The 26,605-nt window shown below is 33.6% G+C and overlaps 1 long non-coding RNA gene across 1 annotated transcript; it reads right to left on the bottom strand.

Annotated features, from left to right (window-relative positions):
• Positions 1-4,734: 4,734 nt before the first annotated feature.
• LOC117323473 lies at positions 4,735-6,122 on the bottom strand. Its single transcript, XR_004531748.1, has 2 exons — positions 5,815-6,122; positions 4,735-4,865 (listed from the first exon to the last, which is right to left on the bottom strand). It is a non-coding gene; the product is annotated as an uncharacterized LOC117323473 (long non-coding RNA).
• Between the last annotated feature and the right edge of the window lie 20,483 nt (positions 6,123-26,605).

The raw sequence follows: 26,605 nt of genomic DNA, 5'->3' as shown, positions 1-26,605 counted from the left end.
ATTTGTTGACTCAAACTAAAATCTCTTTTGATTTTTCTAAAATCAGTCGAATTAAAAAAAAATATGTTTCTAATATTTCTATTGTATGTATATATCTAAAATTCATAGCATGTCTATAAATAATAACGAAAAGTTAGTTCCTGGTTTTACGACATCTAGAACGCCACTCGACAGGAGTTACGCCCCTTTGATAATAGATTTGTGATAATTTATCTCTATGCCTACAGAGCACCGTTTCGCTAGGCTATTCCTATTCCACTATAAGCCAGATATCACTTAGTATTTGGGTCTAATTTTTAGAACTTTTCTGTACATGAACACAACCATGTTTCTATCGCTTAGCTATATAAAAGCCTGATTCGACCAAATTTAGAATATGCAACACAAGTCTGGTCACCATCACTAAGGAAAGACCAATGCAAATAGCCATTGAAAATATCCAACGACGAGCCACAAAAAGAGTACACTCCATAAAAGATCTGCCATATCACCAAAGACTAAAAAAACTTGGGCTACCAACACTAGTATACAGACGTAAACGCAATGATGTCATTGAAGTTTACAAAATACTAAACAATACAGACATATTGGATAAAAACATGCTTTTCACGATGGCACAAACTAACACCAGAGGACATTAAAAAAAACTATATAAAAAACAGAGCAGAACGACAGTCACACAGGGAATTTTTAGTCGACGAGTGGTGGATTCGTGGAATTCACTCCCCAGTACAGTAGTAGAAGCCCCCACTCTAAATGTTTTTAAAAATCGTCTAAATAGACATTGGCACAAAGTACCTTTTAAGTTTTACCCAAGTTTTTATGATGCGCAACCGGATAACAGTGAGTTATTCCCACAAGATGCGTCAGAATTAGCTGATATCAGCTAACCAGCGAAGTCGAAGAAGAGGTATCAGGTATCAGGTAACAGGCAAGTGATATCTCGCATATTCAAATGGGCAGGGACTATGGAATCATCTCGTCAATTGATATTGCCTTATCAAGTGCAGACTGGAATAAGTAAAAGCATTTTTTTTTAAGAAATAACAGTTACAATATTAATAAATAGATCTAGTTACACTACTGGCAACATGGTTTGTTTGTCGCGTGTTTCACTTTGAATTTTCTGCTTCGCCCAAATATTTAACATAGCTATCACGTAATCCAATAAATAATGGAAATATCATCCATATGTCGAAATCAATTCAATATCGTCCAAAAATTTTGATTCGAATACGGTATATATAGTAATGTAGAGAACGGGAAATGAAATGTCCTTACAGATTTTTTTTTGTGACTGTATAGTTAATTTACCACTCAGATACGACACAATATCACATTTAAATCTCCGATTACTTCTTATGCTAGAAAGGAATATGCAACGGATATGGCACAGATTCCCGACTGAGTACATTTCTACATTTATTAAAACACATATAACTGCGATATACAGATGCTTAATCATCATTATCGCCAGTGATGCTAGAGACCAATAGTTTTGTTTGATCCAGAATGAGAACTGATTAAGTTAAACAATTAAATGATAAAATTGGATAGATTTTTTAAAGATTTTTTTTGTGGCTCTTTCGGGTGAAAAATGGAGATCTTTTTGTTAGAATATTATCTTTTTCCAAACACAAGCGCCAATGCATTGATGGGGTGTGACAATGCGAGATGGCCTAAATGTAGCCGTCAACACCATATAAAACAAGAAATATCTTTAAAAAAGATAAACAACATATAGTTTAATGCTGGTGGTTTTAATGTAAAACTGCTGGTGAAATAAATAAACGAACTAATGTATTCATCATGCATGGTGTCGCACGTGAGCACGTGCTTTTAGTGGCCCTATACAGGTGTTTTCAGGTGCGCGTGGCCGGCTCGCCATTCGAGCCTTGTAGTCACTATAGCAGGCACGCATACCTAATATGTCTGAGAAATCTTTAGAGGATCGTCCTAACATTGTATCGCAAGATTGACAGGGTTCAAGTTCTTTATTTCCTTGAGCCTTACGGCTCATCGGTTCAACAAATATATACATGTACAGAAATGATACAATACAAAAACCACACACTCGCATACACACACTCACACACAACCGGACTAACACATACATTGTACAACAGGTAGAGTGTAGAAGGACATTTTTTTTTTATACTAATAAAAAATCTGTTCTTTGTTTATTACTGTATTTAATATATTTTGCTAAATTTGAAAGATCTTTTTTGTTTACTGTTTCTAGAAGTTGAATAAATTTGTACATACTAGGTTTATTATAATAATATTTCTTAATAAAACGTTTTCTTAGGTCTAAATGAAATACACATTTAATAATAAAATGAAATTCATCTTCAATGTCTCCACTGTTACAATAGGAACAAATTCTTTGATTTCTTTCTAAGTTATTAAATCTACCAATTTCAATATTTAATTTATGTGATGACAATCTAATTCTAGTTATTTCTTTTAAATTAGAAGTACCTATTGGTTTTGATAAATATGGCTGTAAGTAGAACTTTTCACTAATAAACTTGTACAGTGAACACTTGGAAGATGAATTGATTTTTTCTTTACATTCTTGTATAAATATATCACATAGTCTGCATTTAACAATATTCATAATATAATCAGCTGTATAAATATCCCCATTTTGCCATATATACCCAACACCCATTCTATACAGTTCTTCTTTTACTTCATTCAACCATTCATTCCCGTTTTCTAACATATCTTGATAACAAGCATTTAACACACAGTTATTGGTTTGTTTTAATTTCAACCAATATTTAAAAATTCTAAATTTCCTCACTATTACAAAAGGTAATCTCCCTAATTCTTGGTAAATCATACAATTAGAAGTACTTTTCTTAACCCCCAATAATCTTTTTAAAAACTGTAAGTGGATTTTCTCTATATCCGGTGCTTTATGAAAACCCCAAATTTCAGCCCCATAGTTAAATATACTACCGACGTATGTATCAAAAACATGTAGTTGGGTTTCAACGTTAAAAAAAAATTTTTCTTTGATACTCCCGAAATTGAAAATAATGCTTTTCTTCCTTGTTCAGCAATTTTTTGTTGAGTTTTCTTAAATTTACCATTAAAATTCATTTGTATCCCCAGATAATTAAATTCATCTACGGTTTCTAATACACATCCGTCATATAACCACTTTTCTTCTTTTCTTAATTTACCACCGTTTCGGAAAACCATTACTTTAGTTTTGGTAGTGTTTACAGTAAGGTTCCATTTCTTTGTGTAAAGTAATAAAGTATCTAACATTTTTTGCAGTCCCTCGGGAGTTTCTGCCATTAAAACCATATCATCAGCATACATAATTAAAAACAAGTTAATAGTATATAACTCAATAGATGGACATCCTTCTGTTAGGAAATTCATTTCACAGTCGTTGACATACATGGAGAACAATAATGGTGACATTATTTCACCTTGGAATAACCCATTTTGACATTTAAAAAAATCGGACATATTATTATTATATTTGACACAACATTTCACATTTTTATAAAGTGCTCTTATAATATTCAACATTTTCCCTTCAACACCTTCTTTAATAAGTTTGTACCACAAATTTTGTCTGTTTATAAAATCAAAAGCTTTCTTGTAATCAATAAAACAGCAATATAGTCTTTTCCTATTTTTTAAAATTTTACTTATTAAGGTTTGTAAAACAAAAATGGCGTCTACAGTAGATAAGTTTTTCTTAAAGCCAAACTGAGCGTCACTTAATTTAGAATAATCACTATCAAATTTCATTAGGCGCTCATTTAAAATTGATGTAAAAATTTTACCTAAACAACTAACTAGTGTGATGCCCCTGTAATTATTGGTATCATTTTTATCACCTTTCTTGAAGATAGGTATAATATTGCCTAATGACCATGATGAAGGATAAAAACCAGATTTAAAGATATTATTGAACAATTGGACTAAGCAAGGCAAAAGTACCTCTTTTCCTTTAATAAAATACTCATTTAATAGTAAGTCTGGCCCACAAGCCTTAGAATTATTCAAGTTTCTGATAGCTTTAAGAACTTCACTATCAGATATCTGATTATCTAATTCATGAAACATATTATTTGGTACATTTATGTCATAATCATTTAAAAAATCATTGACCATTAGATTATCCACAGGTTCTGTTGTTGATAATTCACTAAAATAATTGTAAAAATCTTGTTCGTTAAGATTACCATGAACAATATTTTTCTTTTTCCTGAATTTACTGTAAAAAGCTTTAGGATTACTTTTTCTCAGAAAAGCCATCATATTTCCCTGTTGAGCTACATATTCACGTTTTAATTTAGCTTCGAGTTTTTTATAAATACGCTTTTTAGATGTAAAAATGTTTCTATTTTCTTCTGACTTATCAGAATTGAAAATAAATAAAGCGTTTTTTAAATCAGTATATCTTTTCTTACAAAGTTCATTAAACCATGGCTTGTCCTCTACTCGAGTTTTTCTAGTCCGTCTTGGTGTACCTGTAATAGTATTTAAAGGCAATAACAATTCATTTAACATATTTATCCAATGACGCCTCGGTTTTTCTTTGATCTTTTGTTGGCGATATATTGCATACTATGTGATATTTCAAATATCACATATGTGATATCTGAAATATCACATGGCATTTCTGATTGGTCCATGTCTCAGTCTTGAGGCGGGGCCAATTTCAAATGTAGGCGTGACAAATGATCGAACAAAGACAGGAAATGCATTTCAAACAAAATTTAATGAAATACGAGTGCCGTTTAGAAATTTTCCGTCTTCTTTCTTCACCTTGTATGCACGTACAGCCCTGCTGCGATGTACCGTTCTGTCCATAATGAGTTGTTCATCAAAACCTGACCAAACAGAATATAAAACCCTGTTCATATTTTATTAAGTAGAATATATTATAACAGATCAGCGAAAAAACCGCATACATTACAGGATACATATTATAACATTTCAGTCATTAAAAAAAAAAATGGTTATACAGATTACTTCAAATGTAACAATATACTTTCGTTGCACAAACATCCTATTATCACAACGATTTTTCTGGTTGTTGTGATGTTTTTGTCGAAAAAATATATAATCCAAGATGGTCAGGTACGGTCCAAAATGTAGTATTTATTAAAGGAATGAGTCGGCAGGCGATTTCCGGAATGTCCGTAAATCCACCCGTGCAGTCCGAACTCTAGGTTCTAATTCATTTTACAAAACCTTACACATAGTATTTAAGCTAGAGTTAATACAAATGATTGACAGGTGGCATTTTAGTACTCAGATGGTCACATTTCAGGCAGGTGAGATATTAAGCTTAATTGACCTTTGTCCGAGGCTAGGTGTCATACCTGGCCAGACCAGTTAATTAACTCAATTAACATCAAAAGGTAAATGTACATACATATTGCGCGGTTTAATCCGATAACAATGAGAAAAGGGGAATTATACATATCACTTTCAAAAGACAGACAGCTGGTTGAGATGTAATTAAATAATTTGTAAGTGTAACATTTTTACAGAGAAATTAGACATCGAAGAAATCCAAAATTATGGAAAATGTAAAATGTCTAATAATGTTTATATTACAACAAATTTCATAAAATTCACTATGAAACTATCATAAACAAAATAGTGATGAAAATGATAACAGGACGCGTGGCTAAAAATACCGATTAACCGATTCATCGATGTATTTATATAATTTCACAGATTATGAAAGGATTTTGTGACATTGTGAACGTCGAAATTTACGAAAAATATTTCATTTCACAATTTGTTCAAACGATATGATTTTAGACTTACCTGCTTGGTAAAGGGAAGTAGCACAGGTCCTCTTTCCGGAGCGGTTACCGTTTGTGTAATTTCCCTCGAATCCTGCAGCCTTTCACATGTTTTTCACATTACCATTCAGTTTATTTACACCAATTGGTTGAGTTAATTCCTTGGTATCAAATATTCAAATGTCAGTAGCTACCGTGTCACTATCTTCAAGTTCATACTCATACTTGTCTACGGCCTGTGATAATGTTATATTGTCGAGGTCAGTGAACACATCGACATCAGTGATCAGTACCTGATCCGCCATGGTTGACAGTCTCACTAGAAATTAATGGGCTACTGTGACAGAAAACAAAACGTGTCAGAAATTGGCGGGAAACATATCACAGTGACAGGTTCTGATCAATTTTATAGCTCCACCCCTAGGCACGTGGGTGACAAAACCTCGGCTGTCATTGGATAAAACAGATACAAAATGGGTACTCGTGACGTATCGCATATATCACACTCGTGCTACGCACTCGTGTGATATATCCGATACATCACTCGTACCCATTATGTATCTATTACTTGTAAACTTATTGACACTTTCATCTATACATTCTTGGTTATCTCCACTTATGTTACAAAATTGTAACAGTTCTATACTATGTTCCTCTAAACAATAAAGCGACCTATCTGCATGGTCCTCAATCCATTTTGCCTTAGTATATGGACTTTTTGCATTTTCAACAACAGGTATAATACTAGTTTTTACCTCATACAAATCCACTGTAAAGCTAACTGGAGAGTGGTCTGAAAACACATTAAAAATGCCACTTTCAAAATAAAAAAATTTCTTTAAAAAATCATCGGACGACAATACATAATCTATTAGACTGGACCCTCTACTATTTAAAAATGTTATATTGCCATTAATATCATCTTTATGACGCCCATTTACGATTCTTAAGGACGTGCTTTTACATAATGTCAATAGGTGTCTACCAAATTGATTAACACAGGTGTCAGAGTTGGCTCGTTTTGGAGGTACAGGATCACTCGAATAATTAACAATATTTGAAACAACATGCTCAGGACAGGAGATGTTTCTCCCGACGGACCTCAGGTAACCGGTGGTCAAGGCGTTTCTAATTCTGATACCTTGTATTTAATGAGGACTTATTTCGATAAGCAGTTTAGAACACTTAAGAGAGAAATTTCAGAAGAGTATGAAATCAAAGCTGAAAATGTCGCTAAAAAGATAAAAGACGATACCGTTAATTTCAAGTTTACCGGCAATAGCAAACAGTTCGAGTTTGACCTGGAATTGGACCTGTCCCTAAAAAGGGCAGAAAGGGCCGTAGGTGTTCGTGAGTTTTCGTCCGTGTTGGACTCTATTAACGCTACCAGGGATCTGATTAGAAAACGTAACAAACTCATAAGGATTGCCGATAAATCTCCAGGTGGTTGGAGTACAGTTGAGGAGTATCTCTCCGACGACTTAGCATCAGATTCTGAGGATGACAAGATACTACGTCAAGCGGAGGCCAGAGCGGTCAGGAAATTCGGACCTTACAAGAAAAGGGCCTCCGGCGGGGTGTTCTCTGAACGCCAACATTTTTTTTAACAATAGGTAAGTGTTGTTTCAGGAAACAATGGGAGGGTAATTATATACTGCTTCATATAAGCTGTCTTTTTTTTTTACCTGTACAGTCACTTGAGATTTACCTGTGTTTTACAAATCATACAGTAGAATTGTATTTGTTTTTTTCCCATTTTCTTAGAACACACATGTATGCATTCAACAAAATGAGCAATTAAGTAATATAGAACATATATAGTTTTAAAAAATAGCAACAAATCTATGTAATAACAACATTTGTTCATAAATGTACTTATATATGCCACTTACAGTTCCATCATAGCACTGAATAGTTTTTGTTAACTAATTACTTGAAAAGTTTATTTCACCAATCTCAGCACTAAGAAATCTATACTTATTTATTAATATTGTACACATAAAATACATATTAATACGATAAATGAACAATGCATGTTAATATTCAAATGGAAATGATTAGATATATATAATAAAAAGCCTTACATAGAGAAAGTAAGAATATCTGAAATAAAAACTTACATGATATTACATTACATTACAAAATATGCATATAGAAAGTTGAAAATGACTGGACACACATACATGTACATGTACCTCTCAACAAAGGCAATATAGGAAGCACCTATGGAAAACCAATCCACGTTATAATGCAAGAACAAACCCCATTCTGATAATGTCTAGCAGAATACTGATTTACATGTTGATATGGACTCTAGATCTCTGTTTTTGGAGCTTGACCGTGATATCTATCTACGGATGAATTTAAAAGTGCTATAAAGCTTCTGAAGGCATACGGCATTGACAGTCTCAATATTACAATGAAGATTTCGTAAATCAAGCCTTGCTTACTATTTTTAACAATTGTATTGGACTCGGGTGGAAATGGAGGCCTTTTACGAAATGCATTTTTGACGGAAAGAAAATAGAAATTAACTTAATCGGGTTTTCTTCCCAATTGTGTATACCCAGTATTATAATGTAATTAAGTATTGATTAAAGCTATTTAGTACTAAGAACTGCATTGAGATACTTTTTTAGTATTAAAATGTATTATTGACAATGCACGACAAGATATGTTTACATTATTTAGTAGATTATATATCACTACAACGTTATCTATATAAATATATACCAAAACGTACAATATATATTATCATCAAACTTTCTAAAGTAGTGAAATTAGTCTCAATTAATTCAAATTATCCATATGCCTATATGGAAATTAATGTTGCAACGAGAGAGTTAAACCATTTTATTTATCTAAATGCAAATGTATATATATTTTAAAAATGAGCATAAATGATTTTTTAAGACTTTAATAAGATAAAATAAAATCATAATTTTGAACATAAAGATAATTTTCAAGCAAAAAAATATTGTATTGTCGTTTTAAATTTGAAACTAGATATCAAATAAAATAAATATTTTTGATATACATATAAATACATGATATTTAATTATAAATTATTAATTTCACCTACAGGTAGTATCAACTGGTAATTTTTACAGGTAAATGACCTGTTGGCATTGAGACTACTTTTAGGGAAAAGACTATAATCGCTATCAAAACAAACTGCCCTACAGGTAAATTCAAAATGTTGGCGTTCAGAGATACACCCCCTCCGGCAGGGGCGGACATTCGGGTGGTGTTGGGCGTGGCCATTATCGCCCTGGTGTCGTTAATGACCAGCCTTTCGGCGCTGTTTCGTCAGGAGGTGGTGCAGGTACTACCGGAGGGGTGGTAGTCCACTATAATAGCTATATATAGCTATATAAACAGTAGCAAATTGAAGCATTTCCGCCAGAAAAGGCATACCTGACAAAAAGCGAGAGTTATGGTTTGTAGGTGCATGATCCATGTGCTTAGTTGTTACAATACCGGTAATAAAATTAAAATTTTACCTGTGCATTTTTCTGTGAAATCGCCGTTTTTCAATCTCTAAACTAACCGAATGGGAAAAGGGAAGTAACTCTTATAGATCAGAATGATAAATTACGGGAAAGTATATACAGATTGTTGTGACGTTCAGATGAATTATATATCAAGAAATAAGCAAATGAAACAGAAATTGCAATTTCCCGTTACAAAAAAAGATTTTACAGAAAAATGCACAGGTGAAATTTCAATTTTAACACAGTTATCGTAGCAACCAAGGACATGGATTATGTAATTATGTACCTACCGACCATAACTCTCACTTTTTGTCAGGTATGTCTTTTCTGGCGGAAATGCTTCAATTTGCTACTGTTTGTATAACTATATATATAGCTATTATAGTGGAATACCACTATAGTAGTGAAATCAGGACTTCTCCCCGACCTGTCTAGTGCTCAATATATTTTCACTAAGTGCTTAAGACCCTTGGTTAAATATTGGAGAAAAAAATTTGATAGAAATAGTAGTGTACCTGGATGACGGGTGGGGGTGCGTAGATTGCGCCTCCCAGGCTCTGACTGACGGATCTTTTGTGAAGGACAGTCTCATCAGGGCAGGTTTTGTTATCAATATAGAGAAGTCCATATTTACACCTACAATGTCATTAGAGTGGTTAGGCCTCCTATGGGACTCTTAAAGAGTTTTCATTATCGATCCCAGAACGAAGGATCACTGATTTACTCGGAGTTAGATATTTTGTGGACCTCTTTACCGCGTGTTACAAAGTAGAAAGTTAGCTTCGCTCACTGGTAGTATCATCTCTATGTCGCCAGTCATCGGTAATGTCACTAGATTAATGACCAGATTTTTGTACGGGCTGATGCAGAGTAGTTCTTGGTGGGATAAGTCGTTTTTGATTGATTCGATAGTTTAGCTCTACACGAGATTTTTTTCTGGAAAAACAATATTCTTAAGTTAAATTTTAAGAAGTTGTATGAGTACAAGCTTCCGGTTTCTATTGTGTATTCGGACGCAAGTAGCATTGCCTGTGGGGCACATATAGTCATGCTGGGAATTTCGATTTTCATCAAATATGGTCTGAAGATGAAGCCGTTAAAAGTTCCACCTGGAGAGAATTGAAGGCTATCAATTTAGCTCTTTTAAGTTACAGTAACTTTTTAAGTAATTCCAGTGTTAAGTGGTATTCAGGTAGCCAGAGCACGGTTCAGATCGTGCAGGCCGGTAGTAAGGTGGTTGAACTTAAATTTCTTGCGTTAGACATTTTTCAAATCTGCGCAGAAAAACAGATAATTCTTTCTATCGAATTGATCCCTAGGAGCGAAAACACGGTCGCTGACTTAATCAGCAAAATCGACGATTCAAATGATTGGGGCGCCTCCCAGGAGTTTTTTTTTTTTTTTTTGAATGAATGGTGGGGTCCATTTTCCGTAGACAGATTGTTCTAACGGTAATAACGCCAAGATTCCTAGATTCAATACCAGATGCATCTTCGCTAGCCAAGGCTTCTGATTACGTTGATGCTTTTGCTCAGTCATGGGGCGGAGAAAATAACTGGTTAGTGTGTTCCATCCAGATAACTACAGGGGATCCCTTCTAGCTGTGAGGATTGAATCTACCTATTGATTATGGACATTCGCCTAGTTTTTCGAGACAGTGTTTATATTTGTCTGTTTTCCTGTATATATTAACGAGTCTTTCGTTTATTTGTTTATTTATTTTTCAATTTTTATTTTCGTATAAGCCAGGGTGTTCGGCTCAGTTTTTAAATAGTAAGCTAGAGAGGTCGGCTCATTAATACTATTATGCCAGATATTTCGGCCGAGTTATATAATTAAGCCAGGGAGGTTGGCTCATCGATGTAATTAAGCCAGGGAGGTTGGCTCATCGATATAATTAAGCCAGGGAGGTTGGCTCATCGATATAATTAAGCCAGGGAGGTTGGCTCATCGATATAATTAAGCCAGAGAGGTTTGCTCATCGATATAATTAAGCCAGAGAGATCGACTTGAAGCCAGATAGGTTGGCTTGAAACTTTAGTGGTTGGATCGAGGATAATTAAACCAAAGAAGTCGGCTGGTAGCTAGAGAGACCTGTGTTATATACGTTCATGCATATATATTTACATCTATTTGGATCTAAGATAAACGGTTTAATTGGTTCTTTTGTTCTTGTTTTACAGATCTTTTCCGTATCGGGCGGTGGAAAGATCGACCTTCTTTAAGTGATCCTTAAGCATACCCCCCCCCCCCCCCCCCCCCCCCCCCCCGAAAAATTTGATGAGACAATTTTTTTTTTCTTTTACGGTTTTTACCTTATAGGTAATTTGTCGGCAATCGCTGATGACTTAAGACTGGACAGGTGTGAAAAGTGTTTTACTTAGAAGACATTGGGTACACAGAGGGACTTCGAAGGAGACGGATTAATTCCATTTGCCTGCATCCCAGAGTTTCGCATCTGTCGATTTATTTGTAAAAATCTCCCACAATAAATGGTGCTTTGCCCTACAGAGGCTTCCTCCCATACAAGTGTTTGTGTTGTGATGATAAATTATCTATGTTCGTTTGAGACGGTCGAATTAGAACATAAATGCGTTTCAGCACGGATAACAAAATTATATCAGTTTGAATCATTTTTGGTGATAATAAGACTGCATTTGAATCAGGAATATAATTCTATCAATGTGTCATTTGAAAAGATACATCCACTTATTCAGCTTGCATTCAATCTTAACTTTGTTTCGTTTTTAACTGCATATCTGCATTTTGCATTTACCGCTACATTGACCAATCACATCCTTCATCTTGACCAGTAACCATATCCAGGACCAAAATAATATAATACGGCTATGCCGAAAAAAGTTTAATGCAAAAGAAATCAAATCAGAGAATCGAAATATGTTTCTAATCCAAATGGTTTGCCAGTATTACAAATACTATTCCCATAAATCATCAGCTAGTTTTACATTAAATATTTTATAATTTCATTACAATCATTGAAGATAGCAATATATGATATAAGCAGTATTAAGAACATGCTATTACAGGCTTTTCTTATTTCAAATTGATCATAATTACTCTTTGTCGGCGCTGTAGCATCTTTATCAAGTGAACATTACAGTTAACATGACGAGGGTCGATGTCAATAGTATCGTTTTTAATCAACTTTTTTAAATGTAATATTACATAAATTGGACAAATTAGAATACTATAGAACTCTTCTACCAAATTCTGGCTACAATAAATGCATAATCTATACACTCTTAAAATATTACGATATCTCTCTCTCTCTCTCTCTCTCTCTTTGCTAATCGAAATATAGGGATCAGTTAAGATTGATATAGAGATAACAATAATCTTAGTAAGAATTTACACAAATAACATTTTGATGAACCTTCAGAAAACTCATCCATCTTTGGATCATTTAAACGTTTGTTTAAAAAGGTGAAATATTTTATCGTTATCATTGACTTCATAAAAAATCACCAAAACTAGAAACAACAGTAAATTTCAGACCTGACAACGCCAGCTACAGTCGATAGACAATTAAGTATACGTTAGTTATGGCATGAAATGGTTCCTCCTGAAGGTAATGATATAAATGGAGTGGGAGTTTTTCTTTCCTTTTTTAAATTCCCTTTTTTAATTGCATACAGAACAAACTTAACACATTAAAAATACCTTGATTGAAAATTGATACTTCCGCTTTTAGATGAAAATAAGATGCTTCCATTCTATGTCCCTGAATAAGATACATATTAAAATATGCATTATAACTGTCCATGACAAAATTGACGAGTATATAGCAAAATACTTAACAAGATAAGATAAATATTATTTTTAGTACATATTCATGGTATTCTCAATCAAACGTCTTTTTGTTTTTTGTGTATGTGTGTTTTATTTTTGTTTTATTTTTTTCTCTCTGAAGTCCCGCTGCCAATCTCAGTCCTTACCTTGGTCAAATGAACCATTCACTTTCCTAGGAGTGAAATTCAGTCCGAATCTGTCGGAGCTTGCTGACTTGAATTACTGTGACAAACTTAAAGAAATTAAAACTCTCATTCACATATGGTCAAAGAGGTGTCTAAGTCCAATAGGTAGAATTACAGTTGTTAAAAGCATCATTCTTTCTAAATTAACACATTTATTTATAAGTATTCCAAGACCTGATAAGGACTTTGTAAAAATCCTAGAAAGACTTTTATACAATTTTATATGGGGCAGGAAAAACGACAGAATCTCAAGAAACCTGATAGTTCAAAATTACAAAGATGGCGGTCTTAAAATGGTTCAAATTGATGCTTTCATTAAATCCATGAAACTATCCTGGATAAAGCGCCTGTTAACAAATGATAATTCATGGACCTACCTTTTTGAAGAAGTGATTGGCGAATCAAAATTTACTATTATTTCATATGGGGCGGACTATTGGAGAAAAAAGTCGAAATCTATTAAAAATCTGTTCTGGAAAGAAGTCCTTGAAAATATACATTGTTTTTTGTACCTTCCATGCAACGAAGAAAGTGTTTTGTATCGTCCCTTGTGGCACAATCCAGAAATAAAGATTGATAACAAGACCTTACATTTTAAACAATGGTCACGAAAAGGGATATGTTATGTGTATTGACTTATGTAATGACCAAGGTAAATTAATTGAAAACTATGAAGAATTTTGCAAAAAAATTTCCTTTTCACCAATACTAACTCAGTTTTATGGCATCAGGAATACCATTCTGTCTAAATGGCCTTTTCTGAGAAATTATAATTCCACTATTATACTTCCACATTGTCAAAAGTACATTTATCACATCTTAACAAATAAACAACGAGGACTCTCGATATATAATCTATTTATTAAAGATTTAACTGCAAATGATAAATACAAAGTCAAATGGTCACTTGAACTTGATATACATCAAAATCAATATTGGTGGGAAAAGATTAACTTTATAATATTTAAGTTAATCTCGGACTCAACACTTCAATGGTTCCAATACCGAATTACTCACAGAATCATTAGCACAAACAAATACCTGCGTATGATAGGTGTAATTAACTCGCCTGTATGCTCATTTTGTAAAGCAAATATAGAATCAATAATCCACTTGTTTTGGGAATGTACTCTTGTTACAAAATTTTGGCAAGAATTCACCACATGGGTAGAAAACAAAACCGGGAAAACTCTGAGTTTGATTAATTCAGATGTTATCCTTGGGAAAACGGACAACGAAATAAACAACATAAACTTAATTATTATTTTAGCAAAATTACACATATACAAGCAAAAGTATAAAAATCATCTGCCTGCTCTATTTATATTCAAAATGGAACTAGAAAAACATTACAAAATTGAACAGTACATTCATAGGAAAAATATGACTGTCCAAAAATTTGAAAAACGATGGGTTGATTTGAAAGCACTTGTAACGTAACAAATCAAAAAAAGAAAAACTTGTTATTGTTACTTTTTAGAACTCTATTACTGTTAAAGTATGAGTCTGTGCATGTAAGAAGTCTTTATGTATGTCTCTCTTTTTTTTGTATATCTACATGTATAAAAAGTTTTCTTCTGAACTAATATGGCAATATCCTTACCTGAAGTATACCACAAATAGCTATAGCAACACAATAAAAAAAAAAATAAAAAAAATTATATATATATAAAAGAGCATGTTCTATCAGCCACATTACACAATGAGATAATATGAAATCGTGATGAACACATTCATTTTATACGATTGCACGATTTAATGTATTGGGACGAAACTGCATCTGAGGTATACTTCATGTATTGATAAGCGAATTTTTATTAAGCGTATGAAAAAGTGTAATTGTTGCAATTAAATATACACCAATATTATGTATTGCTACATGTATGCATATGTATGGAAGAAAATAAAAATTTTCCAAAACAAAAAAATCTCAGTCCTTACAGCTGATTGGTTACATATGTGGCTTTCGTTTTATATATCCGAGGAGAAGATATCCGCGATATATGATTATGTTCTATGATATATAGATCTTCAATATATATATCCATGCAAACTATTATATGAGATGGTAATTATCTTATAAAATATCAGGCACTATGAAATAAAACAAACTAATTATACCAAAACCAATTATGTTATGGCAGAAGTCAAGTATTCCATGGTTGAAAAGCATCGTCTACCAGTAAAAAAAGTCTGTTTTGCATGCACCACGCTTATTCAGTGTAGGTATAAGGGCCGGGCCGGGAGAACCTATAACGACTTGTGTTAATCGGTCATATAGGGGGCTTTGGCGTTTTAAAAAGTGTATGCAGGATTTTTGTTATGTAATCTGAATATTAATTAATAATTGCGTTTTCCAATTGACGATGACAAAGATATGCATTCATTGTAATGGTATATCATTTATTAGCATAAATAATGGACGCAGGCTTGTAGCCTCTATATCCATATCAATATCAATACATAGTATAATATAAATATTTCCTATGTAATTAATGGCTTTATATTAGTTCCTGTACATTCATGAATAAAAACGTTTATTTTTTCCAATGATCATCTAACATTATTTCAAATTTTATGACAGAATCAGCATTGACAACATTTTGTGGCAAGCTATTCCATAAATCAATAACTCGGTAACTGAAAAAAATGTTTCCTCCCATCAAGACGACATCGCTTTTTGAATATTTTCTTATCGTGACCTCTGGTTCTACTCATCTTGTCCATTTGGAAAAAGTTTTTTGTTATTCTACTATCGTATATGTTATTTACTATCTTAAAAACGTTAATCATATCTCCTCTGGTCCAACGGTGCTGTAGCGTTGGGAGATTTAACCGTTGTAGCCGTTCCAGGTACGATATATTTTTAAATCCAGGGATCAGTTTTGTTGCCCTTCTCTGCACATTTTCAATGAGTTCTATATCTTTTACTTTTGATGGGTTCCAAACACTTGCAGCATACTCAATGTGGGGTCTAACTAGAGCTTTAAATAGCATTTTGAACATGAGTTCGTCCAGATACACAAAAGATCTTCTTATCAGTCCAACTATACTGTTAGCTTTATTGACAATTAACTGTATGTGCGTTTTGAAGTTTAAATCCTCATCTATGGTGACACCAATGTCCTTTTCGTTCTTGACATGTTCCAGTCGGATTCTTTCTCCTCCCGATCCTTCCATATAGTATTTTCGTTTTTGAGTTGCTTTAAGCGAAAGAACTTTACATTTATTAGGGTGGAATTTCAGTAGCCATTCGTCGGACCAATTTTGAAGATTATCCAAATCGTTCTGGAGTATTTTAACATCCTCGCTATTGCTTATTTGTCTGTATAATTTGGTATCATCAGCAAAGAGCGGCGATTGGGACACTGGTATTTCTGGTAGATCGTTGATATATACAACAAATAAGATTTGGCATTGTCCTTTGCACACGGTTAATTATCACGATTGATTTTCATCCTTTTTGTGCTACCACTTAATTGGTGCATCAAACTGAATATTCATTTATTCACAAAACGGAAAGCATCATGTTTTTCATATACCTTAGATGTATATATAATAGTGACTATGACATTTTCAAAATGATATCCTTTTAATTGAGTGGGTGGCAGGCAACACATCTCCTTCCGTGGAATTATATATGCCTTAGATAGTCATCCTAGCCTTTTGCATGGATGTTCTTGGTGCTTAGGGTGCAATAATATGGTTCAGAGGTCTACAATTCAGATTATGTGAAATTGTCCCGATTTGCTCATGTTGGATCTTATTTGGGATGCAATTTCATTTTTTTTTTTTTAATTTGACATGTTTGGGACAAAATGGATTTGATTTCTTGGTTTTAGGAGTTATTTCCTCTTATGTATTAGTGGTTATATAAGTAGTTTCCAGTGTTTTCAAAGTGTTAACCAAAACCTTCCTTTACTATTTTGTACTAATGTATTTTTGTACTAATGTATTTTTATTTCCCCCAACAGTAAGATGTGCGAGTTCCACGTTTTGGCTGCATCTCAAGCATGAGTGCCAAGTCCTTCAGGTAAGGCAAACATTTTTGTGAAAATGTAGACCAGGCGGATGAGTTTGATAATGTTGTCCGTGGCCATCTCTCCATAAACAACCCTGGTTATTAGTATAATTTTAAGGTACATGTATAATCAAACCAGAATGACCTGTGGCATTGACCTTTTCGTGTTATATTCAAAGTGGGTAGTTCCATTTGTGCATAGGTGTGTTAGCCTTTTATTGATGCGTTGGGGCAATACAAAAACATTGTTTCGGAATACTATTCAGCAGGGTGCTGTTTTGGACCATTCGTTTTTATACAACCCCTGTGTTGTCATAAAATAAACAAAAAAAATCTATCATTTATTTTTGATGCATGGTTTACACATATCCAAGTAACTATGCAATCAATTGCTCACATGATTTGTCGTTAAATCTAGACCACTATGAATACAAATGATGCAGCTGATGATGTTTGTTACAATATAAACAAATAACAGATATACATGTACATACACAAAATAACTATTTCCCCTAAATGACCATAGACTCGTCTGTTATCAATATGCTAATCAAAGTTCAACACAAAAGGTCATTCTGGTCGGACTATACTAAAAGTCAAATTCGATTTTGCATTTGATTGAAAAAAAAAGGTTGACATGCAGCCATCTTGGATTTTGACAGTTGAAGTTCTTGAATTACGGTTACTTTTAAATGGTTAAGAGAAGAGAAAAGATGAAAAAGGTGAAAGAGAAAATTTCAGTCTTGCATGGAAATTTAAAACAACTAACCACTTGAGGCTTCAGTAATGGGCCCCGAAATGTTCACATTTTGATCCAAGTTCACCTTTCCCTTTAAACCCTGTTTAATTCCTTGAAAGTTTATCTTCAGTTAGCTTGACGGCCAGGAAAAGAGCTGGACCAAGTTAAATCATTGTTACTAGATTTTTGTTAGCAAAGATTATGTAGAAGAAAAAAAACCTTGATTGATGACAAGTTTTGGACTTTGACATTTTTTTGTATTTTTGAAGATATCAGATTTTTCAGCTATTTATCAATGTCAATTAAGGTTCAGTATCACAAATAAATTCTGTCAAGTACACATTTAAATCTTATTTATCCAATATGCGAAACAATACCAATTTATACATTTTGATTATTGACAAACATTTTTGAGATCAGCTATATGCTGTTCTACAACAGCTCTTTTCACTATGGTTATATAGACAAGCAAACTTTTGAAAGTCCTTCTTTGAAAATGATCAAAAAGCAATTTCAGGGTAGGCACAAAAATACAGGGTCAGTAGGGTTAGAGGAAACACAGGTAATTTTTTAAGGCCTTTGACAGATTTTTAACTACATTAAATTGAATGATAACTGGACAAGATATCGACAGAAATGGGTCAAAGTTGTGAAAACAGGAAAACAATCATTGTCATGGCCACCGATGCAAAATCCACTAATCAATTAAGTCTTTCTGGAATGAGATGGAATCTACTGTGCTATTACTAGCCTCTAGAAATATAATGCAACTTATTTGGATTCTGATGGGACAACTGCAGAGGCAAGACCCAAGAGTAAATGCTTCACTGAAAAAAAGATGATTTTATTTTCAAATCTGTCAAAATGGAAGCCAAAATTAAAAAATCATGAATGGACTGAAAAAACATTTTCTCATTATGGATATTAAATGTTTTAATCTTTTGTGATATTTCATAAATATTGATATTCAGAATATAAATTGAGTATTGAATAAGAAAAACACCACAATAATACAAATAATAAAAAGAATGTTTAAATTGGAAAAATTGTTTTTTCATTGTGGATAAGACATTCAAAAGGGGGTGTATATGGGCTTAATCCCAAATATGGGCCTATGTAGAGAAAATGTGGAAAATAGGGTGTGGTTCTATACCAGGTAAAATTCTGCATACTGCAGCTAGAATTTTTTTTTTTTTTTTTTTTTCTCAAATTTTGTTTACCAAACATGGCATATACAAAATACACGAGTAAAGACAAAACATTCAGATTTAATACATCAACAGTTACACTTTCACTCCGCCCAAATAAATTATGTGGTCATTGATTAATTAAACTTTGTTCAAAAGGCATTATGTCGATGGAATAAGAACATAAGTAAACAAAACAAACAGGAGAGAGAAAAGGAACAAACAAAAAAGTATTCAAAAACAACTGGTAACAGAAAGGACACAATAAACCTAGAAGCTAGCAGCTGGAATACTTGATCTTAATAAGGTCATTGGAGATGGTCTCGTGTTACCTTTTCTAATTGCCTTTTTGTCCTGTCATATTAAAGTTTATGTAGGGAAATCATATTTTTTTTAAACATTTTGTTATTTGCCACTGGAAACAATTGATGTTAAGCTATAATTTATCTGTTGCAATTTGATGGTATGCACATATTGCTCTGGCTGACCCCCAGTGGCCGATAGGTGGGGTCAAAATTAGTCAAATTAACTGAAATAGATTAGAACTTGAGTGAGCGTTCAAGCACATGGGTCTTGTTTTTCAAGATTTGGTGCTAATGTAAAAATTGTTATTTGCAGGGGTTGTCCAACGTCAGGACATTCACCGGTATATGTGGAATACCATATGGTTCACTCATTTGTCAATTTGTTCTGTCCCTTCTCTTACAATGTTTAATACCTAGTACAGACATGAATCTGGTACAAGTTAAGCAATTCAGCATCATGATTGGGGTGCCAGGTCCGTGTGGTCCGGGCCTGGTAAACCAATGGACCACCGTGTGTCAGACTGTATTTGCTAGTAAATCTTGTATCGGGTGATTGTTTGTGTCCAGGGTTAAATACTTGTGAAAGAATGTACAGATCAAATTGAGACTTGTTCGGGTCATCTGTGATTTTGTGTATCTTCATTGATGGGAAGTTTATTTGGAGTCAAGGTTGCGTAAACTTGAAGAATCCTGGCTACAAGGATAGGACTGCCATGCCCCACCAAACCCCAGGTGTGTATTGCAACATCAACCGATCGACACAAGGTCAAAAAGCCCTCATCCACAAGAAGGGGTCAAAATTTGTTTCATTTAAAATTTTAAAATATTTTCCAAAAAAGTTTTTTAGTAGAGACCTTAGATAAAAAATGTGTACCCATGTACATGTATGTCCAAATAGGATACGGGTATCCTCCCGTGTCAACCGCGACCAGTCCCTCGCACCAAAAGGAATGACACCATGCATTTTGATAAATATAAATTTAATTTTCAAAGAATTATTGTGATTAAACATCATTCTCTTGTAAACCTATAAATGCTGTATCAGACGGTGTATCTAACATTGTGATATCAAGTTGTACCCATTATTATTATTATATCACTTAGAATTATTCTGATATTTACTGGGGTTTGTCTAATAAAAGCTATTATATCTATTCCAGACGGGATCTGAAGGGAACTGACGGGATCTGACGGGAACCAACTTCCCCCCCCCCCCCCCCTTTTTTTCTGTTTCAGGTGGTTCTGTTGAGGAGGCCTCCCCGTGGCAGAACTGGTAACAGCTTGACGTATTTATCGGCAAATAAGCCCATGCCTAAAAATTAACTATTCCCCCGCCAAATCATTTTTTGCAGAATAATTGATTTTACCTAAAAATATGTACTTCCCAAATTTTGATACTAAACTTAAATGCTAGAGCAAGGGATTTATTCAAGATAAATACGGTACACATAAAAGTATGTTTATGTGGGCTGGCTAACATCCTCATACATGTCTCCCCTTGAAAGTATAGAAATATTTTGTATTTGTACCAGTTCTTTCAACAATTTCTTGTCTGGGTAATAACTTCTAAATTGTATGCATCTTGGCAGAACTTCATACTTGCATCATCTGAATCAATTGCGCAATATACTGCTGTAAGGTCACTGTGACCTTGACAAAAAGGTAAAATAAGTTAATTTTTCCAAGAAAAATAATTTCTTGTCCAGGCTGACATCTTGGCCATAACAGAAATTAAATAAAATGGAATAATTAAAGGGAGACATGTTTTTTTTCACAAACCAAAAATGAAAAAAAACAATTTGACCAGTGTAAAATTTGCTTGTTAGTCAAGATCACTTTATTTGTATGCTTAAGTTGCACCTGAAATCTTCCTAAATAAACAGATTGGAAAAAACACAGAATTTGTTATTCATTATCTCAAGGTAATCTCCATCTATATAATGGATATTTGAGTTATTGCCCTTTATTTCGGTAATTTCTGTGCCGGTGTATTAATACAATGGATTATATTAAAGTGGCAATCTTCTTTAATACGTTTTACCTACGTTTTCTCTAGTTTCTCTTCTCTAAACTGTCATTTGACTTTGATCCGTGGCCGTGACCTTGAACTTCGCAGTTCAACGATTAGCATACCTTTTGTAGCCAGCCTTTAATATTAAAGATATGCTTATTATCAAGTCTGTAGGTAGAGTCAAGGTCAATGAAAAGCAATCTGAGTAGAAGCAAAATAAGCGCATGTCAGTTTTCAAAGTTTTTTCAAAGTGCTATTTCTGCGCCATTCTTTATCTTTAACTTGCACATTTCGTCTCAATGAATGATGATCTTTCATTTCAAATTCATTGAAAAAATAATTGATTTTTTGTTTTTCTTTTTTTTGACCTTGATTTGACCTCGTGCTGGGACCTTGACCTTGACATATTTTCTGATAACGTGCGGACCATGAACTACACGACGAGCAGACAAACCTGATTCAATTTATTTTTACTTATTATTTTTAGCTCGTCTCTTCGAAGAAGAGTGAGAGCTTATATCGTCACTCCGGCGTCGGCGTTGGTTTTTCAAATGTTAAGTTTTTGGTGCAAGTGTTGAAAGGCATAGTAATTTATGGTAATATGGTCCCTGTGGGGGTTAAACTATCCCTTGCCGGGGTTAAACTAAGATTTTTTTGGAAAAAAAAAGATTTTTGAAAATTGTTGGACTTTTGCGTTAGGTTTTTGGTGCAAGTGTTGAAAGGTATTAATGCATCACTTTATAATTGTACTCAGGTGCTGATAATTGGCAATAGAGTCCCTCTGGAGTTAAACTATCCCCTGCCGGAGTTAAACTAAAAGATTTTTTGGGGAAAAAAACAGAATTTTGAAATTTTTGGACTTAGAATATTTCTTCGTTAAGTTTTTGGTGCAAGTGTTAAGAGGTTTAATATATCACTTTATAATTGTACTAGGGTGCTGATATTTGGCAATAGAGTCCCTATGGAGTAAGACAATCCATTCCTGGAGTAAAACTTTGAAAAAAAATTGGATTTTTTCTTTAATTTTTTCTTTTTTTTTAATCTTTGGACTTTGTTAAGTTTATGTTGTAAGTGTTGAAAGGCATAGTAAAACATGGTATTAGGTTCCCTGTGGGGGTTAAACTATCCCTTTCCGGAGTTAAACTGAAAGATTTGTTTTGGAAAAAACATTTTAAAACATTTTTGTGCAAATGTTGAAAGCTATTAACACATCACTTTATGATTGTACTAGGGTGCTGATATTTGGTAAAAGAGTCCCTATGGAGTTGCACTATCCCTTCTTGGAATGAAACTGAAAAAAAAAAATGTGAAAATGCTCACATTAGACAATTTATACCGGTCCACATTTTTCAATGGAGACAACTCTCATAAGGGTAATATTTATAAAAAAAAAATATGAAGAAATATGTCCAAAAGCAATTACATTTGTATTTAATATATTCATTCAATCTACAACAGCATAGCTTGTCTCCTGAATGTTTGTCAATAAATAATTTATATATATATAAAAGTGAAATTGAATAAAAAAAACAATGTGAAAATGCTCACATTAGACAATTTATACCGGTCCACATTTTTCAAGGGAGACAACTCTCATTAGGATAATATTTTATCAAAAAATTGAAGAAATGGGTCCAAAAGCAATTACATTTGTATTTAATATATTCATTCAATTTACAACAGCATAGCTTATCTCCCGATGTATGTCAATAAATAATATATATATATATATAAATTGGTATGGTTTTGAAAATTGCATGATTTCATAAAACACAATCTGATCAAGTAAACAATATAAATATTATGAATGCAATTTGCGAAACCATTCCAATTATATTTTAATTATTTATTGTCAAACATTCGGAGACGAGCTATGCTGTTCTCCAACAGCTCTTGTTATTTCTTGGACCTTCATTCAAGGTTTAAAAAAACAACTGATGTTACATGGCTACGTTTACTATGATGCACTACGTAGCCATGTAACAGTTGATTTTAATCAGATTGATGTCAATGAAAATTTTAAGTGCGTTTTTGCCCGATTTTTTAAAAAATTTGGCGGGGAAAACGTTTTTTCCAAAGTGTCCTATCTCTTGTCATCTTTCATCCGATGACTAAAGACATTGCACGTTCCGTCTCAGTTGATCATACTCTTTCATTGGCGATGAACAAAATATAGAATTGGAGAATTTTTTACCCAAATTTGAACACATAGCGAATCCGTGACCTTGACATACTCTCTGATAACATGGTATAGGAAAAAGTTCGCCCAACCACGATCTAGATGATACACTCGGCGTGCATCAAAAAGAACGAACGTTCATGAAGTTATGGTCGTTCAAAAACGCTTTTGTTAGTGAAATGAACATTTTGATGTTCATTTCACTATCACGTAAAATGATATGAATGTTTTATCTGCTTTCGTTTTTAGCTCGTCTCTTCGAAGAAGAGTGAGAGCTTATGTCGTCACTCCGGCGTCGGCGTTGGTTTTTCAAATGTTAAATTTTTGGTGCAAGTGTTGAAAGGCATAGTAATTTATGGTAATATGGTCCATGTGGGGGTTAAACTATCCCCTGCCGGAGTTAAACTAAAAGACTTTTTGGAAAAAAAAGTTTTTTGAAATTTTTTGGACTTAGTACCGGGCGGCTATCGGTTGCTTCTATCAAAGAACTCACTGTTTTTTGTTTTCACGAAAGTTTATTTATCATTTATAATTATTTGATGTTGTAAATAATTGCAGGTCATTAGTAAACTTATTACTAACTTATTTATTTCATTCTATCCATGTTGTTTTATCTAGCGTAACCAATAACTCTTGTTTCCTACTAATATTACAACTTCTTCTATCATGTAACGACGTACACCCAAACCCAGGCCCTGTAGATCAAAGTAATTCTATATCTGTCTTTCATTTAAACATCCGTAGTCTTAGAAATAAGCTATCACAACTAGAAAATTTATCGTCCGCCTATGATATTGTCTGTGTTACCGAGACTCACCTTGATATTTCTATTAATGACACTGATATACTCCTGGGTGGTTATGAAATTATACCGTAAGGACCGGGGAACTCCGGGAGGGGGGGTAGTCGTGTATACATCCAGTATTTTGTGCACCCGACGTAGAGATGACTTATAATTTCAAGTGGGCGAGGTAATTTGGACAGAGATTCAATTTCCATCAAAAAAATACCTTCTGTGTACTCTGTATAGGCCTCCAAATGTCGCACATGCATTTTGGAACCATTTACGTAACTCTGTTGACACTGCTATTCAGGAAACTCCTCATATTATATAAGTTGGAGATATACATGTTGATATGTAACTGTAGAAAACACACACGCTGTTTACGATATTATCCACACTTTTAACATGACAAACACGATCGACAAACCTACGCGCACGACGCGCACGAGTTCCACCCTACTAGACCCCATCTTAATCTCGGACACGTGCACGTATAACTTTTCTGAAGTAATCGACATTGACGATGACCTGTCTGACCATAAAGCGACGACAATAGAACTAACAGAAGGGACTAATATTACAAGGACGTATAAACGCAATATAAGATGTTATAATGAAGCAAATTATGAACTGTTTAATAACAAACTAGACGATACGGACTTGGTTGTAGGGTTGACTTGTTCTCTATGACGCACTCCCCAGACGAAATGTGTAAACAATTTACTGATAAATATTTGGACATAGCCAGTGAGTGCATACCTACTAAAACTGTTATAATTAGACCTAACGACAAGCCCTGGTTTAATTCTGACCTTCGCCGAGAAATTAGGAAAAGAGACAGACTTTTAAAAGTTTTTAAATCAAATCGCTCTGAAAAAAATTTGACGAATTTTCGGAAACAACGTAACCATGTCAACAATCTTAAAAAACATACCAAAGAACTTTCTATGCGGATATAAATGGTATTCTAGATCGTTATTCTTCTTCAAATCAACGAAATTTTTGGAAAATTGTTCGGAGATTAATAAAAACTTCTGACACTGCTAATATTATACCACCGCTTGTACATACAAACGGAAATCTTGTAATGACAGACGTCGATAAAGCCAATATACTAAATGATTACTTTGTTTCCATTTCTACCATTGACGATACAGACATTGACGAGCCAGAGGTCGAACTAAGGACTGACGCTACGATATCAGACATACATTTTCAACTCAGCGACATTACCGACATACTTAAATCTTTATCTCTTTACAAAGCTGTATGTCACGACGGAATTAGCCACAAAATGTTAAAAAATACAGCATTTTCTATAGCCTACCCATTATCATTAATATTTAGATACTCTCTTGATACTGGTATTTTCCCGGAACACTGGAAATTAGCAATAGTTATGCCATTATTCAAAAAGGGGATAAACACGTTTCTTCTAATTATAGGCCTATTTCATTACTAAGCATTATCGGTAAAGTTTTTGAACGTTTAGTAGTTAAATATTTGAATAACTATTTGCTTGAAAACTCACTTATTTATAAATACCAATCTGGTTTCCAATCTGGTCATTCTACCGTCCATCAAATGATAGAAATTTACCACACCTTATGTGAAAATTTGGAAAAAAATCAATCAACCTGTCTAGTATTTTGTGATATCTCCAAAGCGTTCGATCGTGTGTGGCATAAGGGACTGTATGTAAAGTTAGCGAATAATGGAATTAATGGGAAACTTCTAATTTGGTTAAAAAATTATGTAAGTAACAGGAAACAGCATGTTTTTGTAGGAAACAGTAAATCTTCCGTTAGGACTACTAATGCTGGCGTGCCACAAGGATCTGTATTGGGGGCACTACTTTTTATTCTTTACATAAACGACATATCTGATAATCTCGATAGTCTTTCAAAATTATTTGCTGATGATACCTCTTTATTATGTTCTGGTCGATCACCATTTGAAATTGAAATTAAAATAAATAATGACTTAGCAAAAATTCAAAATTGAATATTGTTGCGAGGTTTGGTATGGATGTTCTCTCAGTGATGCAGATAATTTGGAAAAATTAAATTTAGAAATTGCAAGAATAATTACCGGATTA

This window comes from Pecten maximus, chromosome 3 (assembly GCF_902652985.1).
Source record: "Pecten maximus chromosome 3, xPecMax1.1, whole genome shotgun sequence".
NCBI lineage: Eukaryota > Metazoa > Mollusca > Bivalvia > Pectinida > Pectinidae > Pecten > Pecten maximus.
Note: the sequence above shows the minus strand (reverse complement) of the source record. Positions and strands in the feature narration are given on the sequence as shown.